At 39.3% G+C, this 15242-nt stretch overlaps 1 protein-coding gene across 2 annotated transcripts in view; it reads left to right on the forward strand.

Annotated features, from left to right (window-relative positions):
• Nucleotides 1-2143: 2143 nt before the first annotated feature.
• tln1 (talin 1) overlaps nt 2144-15242 on the forward strand; it is a 113103-nt gene continuing 100004 nt past the window's right edge. For both annotated transcript variants that reach the window (XM_089126421.1, XM_039677036.2), the window contains exon 1: nt 2144-2303. The gene's annotated coding sequence lies outside the window, so the exon portion shown is untranslated. The remainder of the gene's footprint in view (nt 2304-15242) is intronic.

The raw sequence follows: 15242 nt of genomic DNA on the forward strand, positions 1-15242 counted from the left end.
GGGAAATGTAGTTTGTAAGTGATAATAGTCTTATCTGGAGTGCCCTCTGGTGGCTCTCAAGGGCACTCCAGCTGGTGACCGTTACAAAAACCAGGCGTTTCATAGACAACTAATTAATAATGTGCTTTTTGTTCAGTGTGTCAGCACTGCTTTTGAGATATTGCAAGAATTGAACTTTTTTAACATCATTCAGTTAAGGGAAGGGCATGTGAAAATGATTTAACATCCACAACGATGGAAATAAACATAAAAAAGAAGAAAACAGATCACAAATGAATGATTGTGGTGGTTTTAGGTTGAGAATAAATACTAGAAAATGCTTTAAAATGCATTCAGGCAGATACGGTTGCATTGAAGCACTGTTTCCAAAAAGCAATGCCACGTCGATATCTGGGTGGATTTCATAAACCCGTCAAGAACATATAGCTCTTTTTTTTTTTTTCACCAAATCAAAAGGACAAAAAAAAGAGAAAAAAACTTAATATTATGCTTTAACTGTTTGTTTATTTTTTCATTAACATGGAAATGTTTTGTTTGTTTTTTTTCATTAAAAATAGTTCATTATCATTACTGTAATGCATCTGGATGTTTTATGCAACAACAAAAAAAAATATGAGTCAATAGCAATATAGTTTTTTGCATATTGCGATTGAGTCGATATTTTAGCGGTAATGAGTAGCAATTTTTTGCAATACGGTAATTATTCTGAATAATTTTTTGTTTGTGTAATGAACACATATATGATGCATCAGAATCTTTTGTGCATTTCAGTACCGATAACTCAGTAATGCACAGAATATTCTGACTCATTACTGTATCTTGGTACTTAATATGGAATTAGTGCTAACACAGGTGGTGTTTCATTGTAAAGTGTACATTTAGTGTAAACTTCTGAAGCAGGACTTTCAGATTTTTATTACCTAAGCATTTCATGTTAAAACCTAACAGCAAAAAATATCAGTGGCATAAGACTATAAGATATTAGATCACGTGAGAAGATTCTTGAAATTCTATGTGTATTTCTTAGATAGAGAGTGAGTGTGTGTACGGTCTACAAAATGAGCTGGCCCTGATCCGGCATGATTCTGGACCAGATCCAAAACAGAGCTGCACCAGATCTGGCCCACATTTGGGCCAAATCACCATAAAGGAATCCGGAGCTGGCCCAGTTCTGGTGCAGATGAGGAAAAAACGGAACGGAGTGCCGAAATTGGCCTGTTATGCCAAAAGACAGAGAACTTACAACGTGTCTGGGCCAAATTAGAGGTGGGTAAGATTTGTGAACTTTATTTAGCGAAGAATATCTCAACTGTTATAGACTAATACACGACTCCATTGAACAACGTGGGACCAACGTCCTGAACATGACCACAATAGGTGACACTATAATGACACCACAGGTGAATGGGACTTTTTCTTCGCTTTATAGATATCCTCATAAATTTCTAACAGATTAATCTTCATATTAAGAGAAATAATTTTTGTATTACACTTTGTCTAAAAAATAAAATAAAATATGCAAATGAGGCAATATCTCATTAAAGATATCTCATTAAATACTTTAATGAGATATCTCATTATTAATGAGATATCTCATATTTTAAAATTATCTCATTAAAGACTTTCGTCCCGGTTAGAGATTTTGGAACACATCACATGTTGTTCAATGGGGTCATATTAGTTTATAACAGTTGAGATATTCTCCGCTAAATGAAGTGCATACAAATCTTATTACCCAGGACCTAGACTATTAGAAAAGAGTTGAGGCGAGCGTAAACCAGGTGTAAACACTATGTTGAACACAAGATGGCGCTAAAATCATAATGCTTTTCTCATCTAAACACAAATAAAGCAGTAGGCCAATTATTCGACTGAAAAAACTTTAAATTCCTCTGAATAATTCAATCCCTTTAAAAAGAAAATGTTTATCCTCGTTATATAGGCCTTTTTTTTTTTTTTTAAAGTGTTTCAGTTTTTTAGATCTAAATTACTTACATTACATTGGGTCTTGACTCGTGTTCCAAACGTAGTAAAGCCATTTAATCAAGGCACATTAAAAACGTAAACAAATAATTTCAGAGAGTCCTAAATCTGTGAAGCAGTGACGTGTGCGCGTGCGCGCTGCAGGGTGGAGTTTAACCCACCGCCTCAGAGCAACGGTGCAGAAATCACTTCTGACATTAACGTTACACACACCAGCGTTTACTCAACGGGGACCTTCTACTGGGGGACACTGGGACAGGGGTTGGTAAAATATTGGTTATTGTCCGAAGGTGGACAACTAGAGATCGAAGAAACCCGAGGTAAGAACAAAAACCTCTTCCCTTTCCTAACTTGACAGACTTGAGCTAAAGCTGCTAAACTTTTTCAAGGGTGGGAAGTTTCCTTCCGATGCGAAGATATTTAAAACTCAAGATATGATAAACAATACCACGCTGAATTGAGGCGTTAAACGAGATTTGGACTTTTTAAAGGACTTATTTCGACGGTTGTTCTTGAGACGCGGTGAATAAGTCTTTAGACGCGACCTTAGCACATAAACGTTGACTTTTTTTCCTCTGAGAGACTCGGGTGAATATGCTCGATTCTTGTATAACGGAAGAAACCAAGGTGGGGCGTCTGACTCTGAAAAAGCGCTATTAAAGTAGTTAACGTTACTTTTGGTAGTTCCCATAAGTGATTGATTTTGGCCTACATTTGTGTAAAGTGTAACAGACGCACGTCACGGAAGGAATGAAGAGCGCGAGAGAGACTGTAACTGTAAAACTTCAGTGAAAGCGCGCGGCCTACAGAGATTTCGCGTGGACGCGCTCATCACTTCAGTGCACAGATGATGATGGGCAGTTATCCCTGTCATGTTTCTAATGGGAATCATGCCTAAACACACTAACATGTCAGTTTATTCCATATGCTTATGTTGACTTTGGAGTTGTGTTGGTTTGATGCTTCTCTTCTGCAGTGTGTGTGAGATGTGAAGTGTGTGTTGATAGAGGAAGTAGGGCTGAGGAATATGCGCCCTCAGGCAGGGCATAACTGAGCTCACATCGGGTGTGGTGTGTGTGTGTGTGTGTGAGAGAGAGAGAGAGACTTGCAAACTGCAGGAAGAAGCATTTGCATGCGATTACTGAAGTTGTTTCTCATTCTATCCAGGATTGAACCTCATTATTCTCTCATATTCTGCGGAAGATATTGCACTAGTTCTGTCAGCATGTTGATGACACTGAGGGAATGAGCCAAAGGCTTCTGCTCTGAGCAGCCGTGTGTGTGTGTGTGTGTGTGTGTGTGTGTGTGTTTTAGTGCTTGAAAGAGCATTCAGTTCATTTACATCTCAGAGTCACAGTTCTTGTTTGGACAACCCGATCATTTGTGAAGTAGTAAATGGGTTAAAAGTTCCCACACCAAGATCCCACACCTGACGTGGAATAATGCTTAAAAAATGCTTTGAAATTCAAATTTTTAATAAATCTTTAGACAATCTAAATGACAATCAAACATTTGTTGTATGTTTTGTATCAAATGTGATGCATCAGGCTTTCATGGTTCATATTAGCGAGGATATGAAACTCGCTCCTAAGGAGACAAAAATCCATTAATTCATATGCAAAATATGGTACAGTTATTTATATGGTCAAAAATTAAGAAATTCTGAAATCTTGTGGTGTAAATCATGCACTACTTGCATAAAATGCATCAGTTATCATGTCTGCCAGTAAGATGATGTTTCAATGCTTAGATTTATGATCAAAGTTGCTTAAAAGATTGACTCACATTCACATTTTAACATGTTTTTTTTTTCTTCTAAAAAATAATAATAAATGATGGATAACTAGGTAAATGTGGCTTCTGTTCATCTTGAAATCCTGAGAACAATATAAAAGTGAATCTTATGTAAATATCAATAAAGATTTCACAGCAAAAAGACACATCAAATGACAATTAAACTAAAAGGCCTTTTACTTGCTAAAAAGTATAAACTATCGAGAAGAAAGGCGGCGTGCAGTAGATCGAGTCAAACAACCTTTTGGTTTTCAGCAACATTGTTAATGTAGAGACTTTAGAAATTCATGTCAGATATGAGAAAGTGTTGAGCGTGTCTTGTGCCGCTCTGGACAAGGATGCCTCCATATGTTTCCTGGTATTGTTGTTGTCCTCATTAAAACATAAGACATGTCTGCTCTGTGGTGTTCTTTATTAAACAGCAGCACACACTCACTCACTCTCTCACACACTCAATCCCCTTTCACACAGAGATTCCGGAAAATAGACGGATAATGTGACCCGGCATTGTTTGATTTCGGTTTATTCATTCACACTGCCAGTGATTTGCCTGGATCTGTGAGTGCGTTCACACACAACCCTTAAAGATCCCGTAAAGACACATGACATCAGGATGAGACGTGTAACGCATGCGTCGAAAACATGTACACGCACATACTGTTCCACAAAGCTGGTGAACGATCTCATCGCGGATAGTGAGGAGCTCCTGGTCTCTGCTTTGGTCCAGTTTGCAGACATTTGTTCGTCCTTTATTTGTTGATGACGAACACAAACTTTCTTCTAAGAGCTACAGAGACTCGCAATGGCACGAGCGTCATATGACACACCCCTTACGGCATTGGTCCTGGCTTTTGTTCACACAGCGCGTGTTCCAGGACTGATTCCGGCAATGTTACTAGGTCCCCAACCCGGGACATAGTAATTGGCATCAATGCCAGTATCAATCTCAGGTCGTGTTTGTGTTCACACAGAAGGCGTTCTGGCAATTTCCCGGGATCAACGCACTGTGTGAAAGGGGCTTCACTCACTCACTCACTCACTCACTCACTCACTCTCACTCACTCACTCTCACACATACACTCTCTCACACACTCACTCTCACACATACACACACTCTCAGTGCAGTGACTGCTGTGTGCAGACGGGCTCCATGCGGGCAGCAGTGTGTTTCTCCTCACTCACCCCACAGTGCAACAAGCCTGCCATTGAAGGCACTTGGGGCAGTGCTGTGGTGGGCTTCAGAGGAATGAAGGCAGTCTTTGTGTTCAGGGTCTGAGAGGGTGTAGAGACATGTACATGATGACCTGTTCGTCCAGATAATTCTGATCAGCCCACAGTCGGACGCTTCACAACGGTCTCCATGGTTTAAGACTGAGTGGGATGTCTTAAAGGGACAGTTCACCCAAAAATGGACATCCTGTCCTCATTTAATCACACTCATGTTGTTCAAAACCATAACTTTCATTCATCCTTTGCGTCAAGCAAGCGATATTTAATGTGTTTTATCAGTGTTTATTTGTGACTTGAATTAAGGGATTACTTTTACGATGTCTTTATGATGCTTTAAAGTTTTTTGTGAATGGACTTAATTTGACTTGGACTTTTCATTCATTTTTGTTTCAAGGATGAACAAAAGTCTTTTGGGTTTGGAGGGTGAATAATAATCATTCCCGCTGTGGCTGTCATATATTAATCAGAGTTTCTGCGCTGCGATTGGTCATGAAGTTGTCAGTGATGATGTTGCTCATGTGGCATTATCATTATTGCAAATATTGATGCATAGCTTGTTTTCATATGACGGCACGCCACTGCGTTGCCATGGCGTGAAATACAAATGGAGGGCAGGAAGTGATTTGGTGTATTAAGAAAGCACTATGACAAACTCAAAATGCCTGTGTTTTGAGTCATTTATGGTTACTTGAATCGATCAAACCACTAGGAGTTTTTATCGTGTACCAAAAGTTGTTGTTCATAAGGGGGGAAAATGCAAGAAATTGATCGAAAAACTCTGGAAAAATGGCTTGCAAACCTATGTCTGCGGTCGGGAGGAGCCGAATGGAAAAATGCGTGTGTGTAACGTTAGTGATCACTTCTTCAAAGGTGAGTTAATACAACTTAAGTGACTGTGTAACGTGTAACGTTTCTGAACTTTGTAAAGTCAAACTATGTCTCAAAGACGAGGTAGTTGCTGATATCTACCGCCTCGATGGCAGGAAAATATTTCAATTCAGTTGAAAAATCGCTCCTCTTCATAACGTAAACATCACGTCCAACATATGTTTGAATTTTTTGTTTATTTCTTTCTCTTGTAATAGCGTGTAAAGTAGTACAGTACGGACTTTCCTCCATCTCGACCATTGAGCTTCTCACTCCCTGCCCTCCATCTGAATTCTGCGCGTCATCTTAATCACGTGACTGAAACCCTAATTGGCTAATTTCAGTCCGTTGAGCACACTAAGTCATTTGAACTACTTGTATTATACCTTGACATCTTTTATGTGTGTGTGTGTGTGTGTGTGTGTGTGTGTGTGTGTGTGTGTGTGTGTGTGTGTGTGTGTGTGGTTATTTTGAAGCTCCTTTTCACTTCCACTAAATGTAAAAGAGTGACCAGTACATCCTTTTTCTTTTGTGTGCATGGGTTTTTCATATTAGGATGAAGTATCCTTTAACCAAGATTTCAGTCCTTTAAAGTCCCCTGTAGTCATTTTATCCTTTAAAACTCATCACCAAAATTACATATTAAAAATTCTTCATGACTTAAAATGTCTTGAATACCCTTGAATACTCAACACCCTCATTTAGTACACGGTTCTATGAATATGTAAATGAGCCCCGTCTCCACTCGCTCAGCTCAGAGATCGTCCGTTGACGATCACACGTTGATCCGATTGGTTACAAGTTAATTTGTGACGTCAGAAACACCAGCGATTTCACACCGTGTTTCACCGTCTTTGGTTCACTGCAGTTTAAGCAGAAAATTCTCAGCAATGCTGTCGACTGATGAATTTACTCATGGTTTGTCTTAATGCACATTAGTTAGACATATAAGCAACATTAAAAGCTGGATTGTCACCACAGGGGGACTTTAAGCAAAGAAACTCCATAGTAATTATATAGTAACATGGTAACTTACTCAAGAGACTTGTGCTGAATTCTTCTGGAAGAACAGGATGTGCTCCGTCATTCCCTGGGGAAGAACTACAGTAACACTCGAATCAACACACACATGAGCAATGGCTCCACATTCACAGTGGAGCATGTCTTTATACTTTAAAGTTAAAGATCTAGCGGCAACCGTTATTGTGTCTTTTTAACAGTCGGTCAGCCATGCTGTCTTTTTGCATTTAATCATTGATGAAATCAGTTACACTAATTGTACGATTCCCACAGATTGGTGTAGTAAATGCTGGAACATGTTTGGCCATATGCATAGGTGACAGGTGCTGGATTTACACACAAGCACTCGCGAGGTGGCCTACACTCGCTCCCGTTTAGGAGATCTGATTCTGGACCGCTAGTTTGTTTCTCCTGCCAGTATTTGGAAGCAGCCATATTTGGTCAAAGCAACTTGGTCTGTTATTCCAGTGGCAAGAGAAATCATTTGGAGGCCAATACTATTGCCTCAGCCTCTAAAACAGTGACACAGTCTACTTAATCCATAATGCTGATGAATTCATTGGCTGGAATGTCTTGTAATGCCAATTAACCCCATTAAATTGACAGTGAACAATCGTCTTGGAGAAGGCTGAGACACACACGTACTAGCCATTCTGTCAAGTGAAGCTAAATTAGCTTGAAACATCATAAGTAGATATCAAATGAATAGCTGGCACTATTGCCATAAAGTGATTTTTTTTTTGTTGTTGTTGTTGTTGAATAGTGATCTGAAGGATGTTTGCTGTTGACTGATGGTAACATGAGATTTTAAACTTGCATGATGACACATTATAGCAGCAAAGGAAGAAGACGAGAAGTCCAGATACAGAGCCCATAAAGATATAGATGGCATAAAATGGAAAAAAAAATGACAATAGTACATAAATACTAGGGCTGGGTATTGACACAAATTTCACAATTCGATTCGATTTCGATTCAATATTGATTATTTTGGATATCAGTTACAATAAATGGCAAATTTTCTCAAGAAAATCAAATCTCTTAACTAATGCTGTAAACTATGGGAGTCTAGTTGTAGCCTACTAGGCTTTATTAGCCTAATATGAAGGTAATAATTAACTGTTTTGTAGCTATACAAACACTTAAATTACACTTTTATTTATTTTTATAATAATAAGATTATATGAAATATAAGCATTTAAATGGTGGCTGTCATAAAAACTTGCCAGATTTATTCAAATATGCATTAAATATTGAAGAACATAAAGAAGATTATAATGCATATGTAATATGGTGTATATATTAAGCAAAATGCTCCTCTCTGGAGTTATTTTTTCTAGCTGACTAATGAGTTTATGTGGGTTTTCTGAGGTAAATATGACGATACATGACATTGATTACAAGCTATTTAACTGACGTCTTTCCACGGTTGAAACGCTGATTTAGCGAATCAATGTGACATGATCCAGATTTCAATAAGTTGTACTCTATCTTTTAACACACTTTCAGATGCTCATTCATGTTTATTTTGCGCTGTAACTGGAATTATTAAGCCGGAAGAGAGATCAGCGCTGCTGCTTCTCTTGAGCTGAGCCAGAGCGATCTCATGCCACAGCGCCAAAACGTTATTTATGTTTTGAAATTTCTAAAGAAAATAACGTAATTTGAGACTTTGTTTCATATCAATAGTAACAAAGTACAAAGATTATTGCGATTTTTGGATGCGCACAGCCTTGATACAATGTTCCATTCATTCAAATGAAACAGGATGACTAATCGATTCTTGAGATTTAAGAATCGATATCGGTTCGTAAAAAATGAGAATCGATTAATATCGAGAAATCGATATTTATTACCCAGCCCTAATAAATACAGACACAATTTTCCACTAAGTACAATAACAGAGGATCGCACAATCAAAAAATGAACTAATTAGACCAATTAAAAGTGCTGAAGCATCCGTCCAGGTAACCACATCAAATACACAGCAGTGGAAGACCTTGATTGAAGGAATACATTGTCATTACAATCCGAATATTTGATTTATTTTCTGAAATCGATACAAAACATGTAGTAATTCAAATATCTCTACATCTCATTATAGGAAATCAGACTAATCGAATTCTTTATTCAATTTATAAATCCACAATGCTTCTCGCTGCAATAATCCACCTCCTCTATTACCCCTTTTCCACCAAAACAAGAACTGGTTCAGAACTGATGCTGGTTCAAAGTTGGTTCGGAGTTGGTTCAACTTGCGAACCTGTTCAGAACCTGTTTGTTTTTCCACTGACTAGAGCGCCCAGGGAACGACGTCGTTACGTCACTGTGCACGGCGCTAGAAACGCTTGCAAGTATATTGCTTTGGGATTATCTCTAACTCGTTTACCAAGAAAACTTTAAAAACAATTGAAATATGTCTTTTAATCTTTTCGTTTGATATGTAATCTTTTCTGATAAGTTATGTACCCCTGTCTTGTGTCTTTTTTCTTTCCATTTATTTGTTCTATATCGTGACTGTTTTCTTAAATAAAATCAAAAACTTTGTTTCTGCAGTTTCTCCTGGCTTTGCGATGTTTAGAACACATCTAAACCCGCCCCAGCCCCCGACGTAAACATGACATGCTAAAAGAATGGTTCTAGTCCAGCAAAGTTGGTGCTGCTTTGGAACCAGTTCTCCTGGCCGGTTCTTTGGCTGTCAAAACACAAAGAACTGGTTCGCGCACAGGTACCAGCTCCGAACCGGCTCTCAAAATGCTTTGGTGGAAAAGGGGCTTATGGGATCCTAAGACTTTCCTCTTTCCCTATACATTCTTCAAATCTTTTGGCTAAGACACTTCAGAAGAGATTCAGATCGCATTGCATTTGCAACTAGTACAGGTGATACAAGATTTCATTTTGAAGTATTTTTTGTCATTGGATACAATGGACAGTTAATTTGATTACATTTGATTAAATTCTGCATGGGACACAGCCTTGTGTAAAGCCTTTTTCTAACAACATCCGAATTTATCAGCATATCTGACTCTTAAACAGTGGATGAACATAAGTTGACGTAATAACAGTTGATGACGTGTGATGTGTGTTGATGGTCTTGCACATCTGCAAACATGAGCATTGGCTGCTTAGACTGGACTGGTTTACACAAAGTGAGTGGCGTCGAGTGTCTGGATTTTTGAAAATTTAGGATTGCCAAAAATAACTGCAGTCTGAGCACATGTTTGTGAAAGCAGCTGGGCATGGTCATCTTAATCTGCATATGTGTGAATGGAGAAACTGCTGAGCTCTTGACAGGTTTAGAGAATTATTCTTTGTGAATTAATTCCAGTCTATTCTAGAAAATATGCTACAATACAATTAGGTTTTAAGAGTTTACCATGTTGCAGTGTGTTAATCAAATAATAATGAAAAACAGCAACATAAAACACTTTTTTTCAATTGCGTTACTTTTTGGTATTGAATTATAAGTAGATCTTCATTCATAGTCATCATGGAAGTTTTTGAACAAGCTTGTTTCAATGGTATTATTATGGTAATTAGTGATGCATTATATATCGGCCGCCAATATAATATCTTTTTTAATACCATTTACACATTGGTATCGTTACGATATCAAAATAGGGCCGATGTGAACAGGCCGATATCATTTTCTGTGTGCGGGGGCGGGGATGTTTGTTATTGCACGAACGTATACAAGCACAAGTCCTGTCAATTGAAACATCAAGAGCAAGAAGACTTGAACTTGCACGCTGTCTGCCTTACTAAGGCGTATTTTTGTCCCACCAAACCCTTATTTGACCGGTGAGTGATGTAGATGACTGACTGCTGCTTGTTAAACTGAGAGAACGAGCAGCGCACTCTCAGCGTCTTCAACTGTCTTGCTCTCTCTCTCTCTCCTTCCCTCCCTCCCTCGCGCATATTGAATAGAGTTGACTGAATATGAGAATACGCGATGGTAACGGTCGGAAGACTGAAGTTTTTTTTCTGAACTACCACTGGTTGTGAATTGTGCTGAAATAATGTTACCTTATCTTCTCTAAAAAGCTTTACACACATTCAGATGACATAAACTACACTTTCAATAAACAAAAAAAAGTCTATCTAGTGATGAAATGTTTTCTGTGTTGAGACAAATCTTGTGCGGTGTCCTAAACTGCCTGAATAATCACACAACGTGTGCCGTGGTCTAAAACTCTGTGAACTGTACACAAAACACATTGTCACTATCCATGATGCATATTGTTGCAGTTTTGCGATATATTGTGACATGATATATTGTTACACCCTTATATAGAAGGCATGTCTCTGATGCTTTGAGAAATTGCCTGCACTGACGGCCTCATGTCTGTTAGCCAGAGCGGTGATGTGCAGCGTTGTGTGTGAGTGTGAGGAGAGCTGGTGTGTGCTGTAGCAGATGGTGTTTGTGTGTTAGAGAGACACGGCAGCTGCTTTTCTTAGATAGCTGAATAGAAGACCGACACTTGACGGAAGAGCGACGGAAGAGTTCCTGTTTGTGTGGGAAAGTGTCCAGAGGAATGTGGCTTCATCATGTCACTGGGCAAGTCTTCCCATGATCCATCAGCTCACTTCAGACACATTTGTGCTTGTAGATCAGCATAGCCTCTAGTTTCATTAGAAGTTTGGAGTGATGCTCTAAAAAAACATGATGTTCCTGGCTTAATGGAGTCTTTTGAACAGCTTGATTTAAAGTGTGTTTTGTTTATAGGCTGTTAACTCTTAGGCCCCGTCCACACTACTGCGTTTTCGTTTAAAAACGGAGACCTTTTGCTACGTTTGCACCTCCCGTCCACACTAAAACGGGAAAAACGAAGACCTAAAACGGAGAAGTTTAGAAACGCCGCAGCTGCGTTTTGCGTTTTGAATCTCCGGAGGGCGTTTTAGTGTGGACGAGACAAAACGGAGGAGTTTACAAACGATGACGCGGAGGCTCCCGCTCAGCTCTATGATTGGGTGTTATCAGTCATGACTTATCCTTCCCTGATTCGCCAACCACTGTTTACACTGGCGCGCGCATGCCCAGTGTTGGTGAATGGTCACGTGATCTGCGTTTTAATGTGGACGGAGATCAATTCTAATACGCAGATAAAACGCTGGTGTGGACGGAGATCGTATTCGTTTTAATTCTCCGTTTTTAAACGAAAACGCAATAGTGTGGACGGGGCCTTAGTGTCCCGGTAGAGGGACATAAATTAGGTTTCATTCGAAATCTTAAAGGGTTAGTTCACCCAAAAATGAAAATTAAGTCATTAATTACTCACCCCCATGCTGTACCAACCCCGTAAGACCTTCGTTCGTCTTCGGAACACAAATAAAGATATTTTTGATTAAATTTGAGAGCTGTATAACTACCACATTGGCTCCTAAGGGACTGCCTCTTGACGGCCCAGAAAGTCAATGAAGAAAATGTTTAAATATCCCAAGTGACTACCGTGGCTCAACTATAAGTTTATCAAGCGACGCGAATACTTTTTGTGCGAAAAAACAATAAAAAATAACGAGTTTATTCGACTATTTCTTTTCTTCCTTGTAGGCCAGAACGAGACTTCCTTATAGATTTCCACGACGCATGCGCGAGATTTGCGATCTGCGTACAACAGCTTACACTACTTCAGATCGCAATTCTCGCGCATGCGTCGTGGAAATCTATAAGGAAGTCTCGTTCTGGCCTACAAGGAAGAAAAGAAATAGTCGAATAAACTCGTTATTTTTTATTGTTTTTTCGCACAAAAAGTATTCGCGTCGCTTGATAAACATATAGTTGAGCCACGGTAGTCACTTGGGATATTTAAACATTTTCTTCATTGACTTTCTGGGCCGTCAAGAGGCAGTCCCTCAGGAGCCAATGTGGTAGTTATACAGCTCTCAAATTTAATCAAAAATATCTTCATTTGTGTTCCGAAGACGAACGAAGGTCTTACGGGGTTGGTACAGCATGGGGGTGAGTAATTAATGACTTAATTTTCATTTTTGGGTGAACTAACCCTTTAAACACTCACAATTCATCACGTGAAAACTGTTTTGAAATTGGACATTGCGTTATCATGGAAACGGTGGTACTTTAAAGGGGTGATGAACTGAGAAATCTAATTTTCTTTGAGCTTTTGACATCTAAGAGGTCATCATATTAGCATCAGAACTGAAAACGTCCTTGTTAGTCCAATAAAAGCTTTTATTGACACCAGCCTCAGCAAAAGTGAGGAACTATGACGTCAAAGAGGATAAAACACCACCCCCGCAGAAGAAGATCAACGCCTACTTCAATACGGCCGGTTTAGCCCCGCCCACCGATTCCCGCATTACATGCATAGCTAAATATAGATAGATGCCTACCTCGTGATGACAAACCGGATCCAGCTAACGAGCTATACAGAATATTGTGCAGAGCCTGGTTATGGAAGAAGACAGTCGCTGCATATGCTTCCTCTGGATTTCAATAGGAATACATGGTTAAACTTTATTTTTAATGACGATCCAGCTGATGAGGTAAAACATTGTCCATTTGTTCGCTTCATTTCACTGAGGATTGTTTTGTAAATAAGACTGGATTTGCAGACCGATTAAGATAAAAAACAGTGCTGTGCGGTCTATATTGGATCCGACAGGAATGATGCAATACACGGACTAATTTACACGGAACAATTTGGAAAAAAAAACCCACGTGCACTGACGAGTGAGTTGAAACTCATTATAATATGCAAAACTGTTATCCACTCACAGCAGTGGGCGTTTACTTCCAAGTCTTCAATGCGGGACACCCATAAAATCCGAGCGTTTTTGAGCTAGGCTGAAAACTAGGGTAGAAAATAGCCAATTACTTATTCATGTTGATGTTTTTGAATATAAAAACCAGCGAACGTCATAAGTTGACCTCAGACAATAATATAATAACATTTAAAAAGCCAATTCAAAGGCCAATGGAGTGAGGATGACATCAAAACCCAGAAGACTTAATTCACCACTCCAGAAATTTTCTTCACCTTGGTTTTTTGTTGGTCTATTGTTGAAGTGAAATGAAGTATCTTCTGCTGAACAGAGTGTGTATGTCACCATTGTGGGGATGGCGGACAAATGTCTCCTCCCAACAAAAGATGGAGAGTGAGTGTTGTTCAAATGTTTTATCCACAAGGTCATCATATTTCCATATTATCCACATATTTCTCATGGTATTCTATATTCAGTACTGACGTTTGTTCAGAGCATGTCTGCATATTATGTCTTTGCATACGTGTTCCTCCAGTAGTTGAATAAGTTATCAGACTAAGTGCATACTATTAAGCACATGAGCTTGTGAGAGATTTGCTGCTGGTTCCTTCTACTGCCATTAAAGTATGTAATGCCATTATAGCAGCACTGAACTGCAACAATAAACGCCGGTTTAAAAACTGCTTTTAGCTGTTAGAGCTGCACATTTCTGGATGAATTGAGAAGCACAATTTTTCGTCAGCCCGGTGTGTCCCAGGCTCTGAGGATTTTTTTAGGGCAGCGCTGTGGGTCTACGACCCTGACAGTGGAAACACAGCTTGACTTTGGCCTCGTGGCTCCAGGACCGAGGCTACTGGCCCCGCCCGGCACATTGCTAGCCTTAGCTCGCATTGGCCTGGCTGTGGAAAAACTGAATCTAAGAGTGGCTTGCTTATAGCCCCATCAAAGTCTTATGAAATTAAGCTGGGATAGGAGAAAGAATTTGAGCACTGAAAAAATGACATGCTTTAATGTGGAGTTGCTTCTGTATACAGAAAAAAGTGAGTCACCACTAAAAGTGTGAGTAGGCTAACATGTAACCTTAGTGGGGCACAGCACAGGGACCGGGACAACATTATGGCTATAAGCAAGCATACAGAGAGCGAAACATGAGTGTAGAGCCACAGACGGCCCTAACCGAAGTCTATTCTCAGTGTGTTATGAATGTGTGTCACTGGCTCAGCTGACCAGGGCTTTGTCAGAGCTGTGTGAGTGGTCCAGAAATCCTCTAACCTATAAATGCGTTGTGCTTCTGGACTGAGTGAAGAGTTTTGGTGGCATTGCTATCTTCAAAATGCAGTAAAAAACACTAATACAAAATAAAAACAGACGTGTCACGTGACAAATCCGGATATCTTTACTGGTTGAATGAAAAACGTGTGTGTGTGTGTGTGTGTGTGTGTGTACAGCCAAGACAAAAGGTATTTTTAATGCATTAATAACCAACTTGGTACTTTTCATACAAAGTGAGTGTGTAGCATAATTAGTTATCAGTAACACAGTAGTAAAACGTGTTTCTCAACTTTAAATATTAAAGGTTTGTCAGTCGTCCATGATTTCATTTAAAAAAAAAAATATTTATCTGG

The sequence above is a fragment of the Pimephales promelas genome, chromosome 23 (assembly GCF_988280905.1).
Source record: "Pimephales promelas chromosome 23, fPimPro1.hap1.1, whole genome shotgun sequence".
Lineage (NCBI taxonomy): Eukaryota > Metazoa > Chordata > Actinopteri > Cypriniformes > Leuciscidae > Pimephales > Pimephales promelas.